The sequence below is a fragment of the Triticum urartu genome, chromosome 3, assembly GCF_003073215.2.
Source record: "Triticum urartu cultivar G1812 chromosome 3, Tu2.1, whole genome shotgun sequence".
Taxonomy (NCBI): Eukaryota; Viridiplantae; Streptophyta; class Magnoliopsida; order Poales; family Poaceae; genus Triticum; species Triticum urartu.
This window is the reverse complement of record NC_053024.1, coordinates 657449640-657453865: the sequence shown is the minus strand read 5'-3', so window position 1 is coordinate 657453865 and position 4226 is coordinate 657449640.

The window sequence follows — 4226 nt, the reverse complement described above, 5'->3', positions numbered from 1 at the left end:
ACATTACCGTTGGGACATGATGAAGATATGTGTCCCTTCTCACGACAAATATATCAACATGTGCTCCCCTTTCTCTTCTTCTTTACTTTCTCAACTTGGAGAACATTATCTTGGTTAAGCATGGGGAGAGGCCTTTCATTATCTTGAGATTGAACTTGAGGCCACTTCCTTTGATGCTTCACACTTGAAGCCTTCTTATTCAATGGACAAGATCTCACATGGTGTCCAACATTCTTGCACTTGAAGCAAATAATGTTGGCCGGATTCTTGACTTGATCTTGTCCCTTCTTCTTGTTCTTGGACTTCATCTTGTTGGAGATGAAATCAAGTCCTATTTTGTCTTGAGGGTCCTTTTGCACACTCAAGGTATTATCAGAACATTTTTCCAAGTCTTTCTTCAAACTAGTGACTTGGGCCTTGAGCTCTTTATTTTCCTCTACAAGGTTAGTATTAACAAAAGAACTAGAGGAAATAGAAGCTTCATTGTTAGAGCAACAAGGCATGGTGAGCAATTCATCACAAGATGTATCAATATCATGTAGAGAGGAATTGCAAGGACTAGCACATGGCAATAAGGTATTTCGAGTAGAAGGTGTGATAATATCCACATGAGACTCACACGATTTTACCTTGGTGACCATAGCCTCATGAGCTAACTTTAGCTCATCATGAGAGATTAGAAGATCCTCGTGAGTGCCCTAGAGCTTTTCATGACTTTCTTCCAATTTCCCATAATTGCTAGTTAGCAAATCAAGTTGAGTCCTAAGATCAACATTTTCTTTTAATATCGATGCTTCACACAAGATAGAGCTAGTAGCACAAGCATCATTATCAATATGAGATGAGCATGTAGAAACTAGAGACTCCGCATGAGTAGCTTGAAGTTCCCCATGAGACTTAGAAAGTTTGGTGAGCTCTCCTTTGACATTCTTGTAGCCAAGGTCAAGGTGCTAAAAATCCTCTTTAAGTTTACAATGAGTAACTTCAATCTCTTCTTTTAAAGACCTCAAATCACTAAGACATTGATGAGCCTTAGCAAGTTCATGTTCAAGTTGTTCACTTTTTGCTTGCTCATTAAGAAATAAGTCATTACATTTTTGAAAGCAAGCAAGAACATCTTGGAACCTTTTATAAGTGTTATTTTTAGCTCTATGAAGAGTTTTCCCAATCTCATAGAGATTTTGAGTCAAGCCATCATCATCATCCTCATTACAACTATCATCATTATCACTAAGAGAAGATGATACCTCATCATTACCTCTTGCCATTAGGCACATGTGAACAAAGGGGGTTGATGATGATTCTTTTGGAGAAGAGGGTTCTTCATCAATCAAGAATGCCTCATCTTTCTTGATTTCCTCTACATGGTTAGTCATAGGACAACTAGAGGAAACCAAAGCATTTCTATCATGGCAACATGGGAGATCAAGCATATCATCACACGATATTTCTTCACTCACCCTGTCATTACCTTGTGCCATGCCACATGTTGGTGAAGTGGAAGATATTGAAGTGTCCAAGTAATTGGAGGTGGAAGCAATAGAGAGTTCTTCATGATTTAAAAATGTGGAGAACTCCTCCATTAACTCCCCGAAAAGAATATTGTCTTCGTCAAGATTGGACCCACCATATATATCTTTAAGTTTGGTCCAAGCCTCATGAGCCAACTTGCAATTTGAGATTTCCTTAAACACTTCGAACGATATAGCTTGGTCAATGGAACTCAAAACTTGACTATCAAGATGCATATCCTCAAGTGATGGAGATTGTCCATACTTTAGATTTGAATCCCCTATAACAACAATCCACAAAGCATTTGGAACCATGGCCCGAAAGTGACAAAGCATGCGCAATCTCCACATAATGTAATTTGTGCCATTAAAACAAAATGTGCCATCGTGCACTAGTTCACTAGTCGACATCGTTACTCTCTAGGCGGTGAAGCCTAATAAGGAGAGACCGGGCTCTGATACCAATTAAAAGGACCACGATGTCGCCTAGAGAGGGGTGAATAGGCGTTTTAAAATCTTTTATGAATTTGGCTATATCCTAATGCGTAAATAAACTAAGCGGATACTTTTCAAGCACAAATCCTAAATATACTAGGCTCACTAAGTGCACCAACAACTTAGCATAAACAAGATGAGACTAACGAGGATATGAGTAAGCACAAGTAAGTCACACAAACTTACTGAATGTATATCACGAGATATGGAAATGAATAATACACACAACCACCAGTAAGCAATACAAGCTTACACAAATTGTATCACAATATATGGAATTTAATGATACAAGCAAACTCAAGTAAGTTACACAAATTTACTTGAGCAATATCACAATATATGGAAGTGTATGACACAAGTTAGTAATTCACACTAATCACAAAGTATATCAATAGTAGCAAGTATGAATTGCGGAATATGAAGTGTAGGCCTAAATAATCTCTACAAGGAAATGGCCAACACAATATAATAAACCACCACAATATAATGATGACGACAATATATAGTGAATGCACGGTCAAATGACCAAAGTAAACCACAAGTAAGGAGTTAGGGTTAGGGATAACCAAAGTCACGGAGACGAGGATGTATCCCAATGTTCACTTCCTTGGAGGGAAGCTAGTCACCGTTAGAGAGGTGGATGTTACCACGAAGGCACACCAACGCCACGAAGGCTCACCCTATTCTCCTTGAGATATCACCACGAAGGTGATTCCCAACCATTGGTGGTAGACCTTGAGGCGGCCTCCAAACCTTCACAAACTTTCCGGGGGACAAATCACAAGTTTATTCCTCACCGGAGCACTCCTACCACCTAGGAGTCTCCAACCTCCAAGAGTAACAAGATAAAGGGGGAAATGCTCAAGACTTGCTCAAATCACAAATTGCTTTGGTCAAAAGAGAGAGGAGGAGTGGGTGTATGCTTGGATGAAATCTCTCTCAGGAACTCTCACAAATCTCTTCGGGGTCTAGCACGAGAAGGCTTAAATCCCTCTCTCTCAAATCCCACCAAAAGCAACTAATGATATTGAGGGATGGGAGAGGAGAGGAACAATGGAGGAGGTCAACAAATGAACCCTAGATCCATGGGATAGTTTTCCCCCAAATGGATTGGAGTTTTGAGGCTCGGGGGAGGAGGATAGAGCTCAAAAGAATGGGGAAATCTCAGATCGAAAAGCCCTAACTCGATGGGGAAGAAGGGTGCCTTATATAGTGCCCCATCAAATCTGCCCATTACGCACAGAAAAACGCAACCCGGAACTTCTGGGCAAGCCCGGAACTTCCGGGCTCCCTTTGGAACAGATATGTGCAAACTCTCTAGTTAACCCGGAGCTTTCCCGGAACTTGCCCGGAACTTCCGGCCCCCGGAACTTCCGGGCTGCCCGGAACTTCCGTCCCCGCAGAAAACAGCCAGCATGCCGAAAGTAAAACATGCATAACTTTTTCATACGAACTCCGATTTTGATGATCTTGGGCTCGTTTTGAAGCTATGAAAAAACCCCAGGTCCTCACATAGAGAACCATCCAAGATAAACCAAAATGGAGGATGCCAAATATGCAAAGGTGTTATCATATATTTGGGAAACCTATTTGGCTTTGGATTTTGTTTGGTATATAGGATAGGAGTGGAATTATGTAGAGAAGATGTTGACTTGAGCAAATCCATCACAAACCCCTTTGATCCCCTCTTAATAGTGCGGGATCCCTATAACTCAAGAATCATAAAAGAGCTACACTACATAGCTATCGAGAATCCATTCTTGAGTGTATATGTTTCTTTGGTGGTCATCACTCCACAACACTAACGTCAAAGGAACTAATACCTTTGACACGAGCCATTCACTTGAGATTGATGTTGATGTTTCTTCTTGGCTAAAGATGAAGGCAAGACATTGGTGAAGTCTTCAAGACTCTCCCCCATACACAATGTGGGAAGCTTTTCTTTGTATTCATCTTCACTTGTCCATCATGTGATCATCCACAAGCTTCAAGCATGTAATCCTTTGGGATGGTTATCTTGAACTTTCCCTTAACAACCATGATCACCAACACTTGTTGTCATCCTCTCATAGACACTTGAAATCTCTCTCTCGATGCGAGCCCATGAGAATCACCTAACCCTTAAAAATATAGACAACACATAGTATGGGTTAGTACACAGAGTGTAATTGATAATTTCTTATCATACCACAAGATCCTATGTGGTGCATCGTTTGCGCT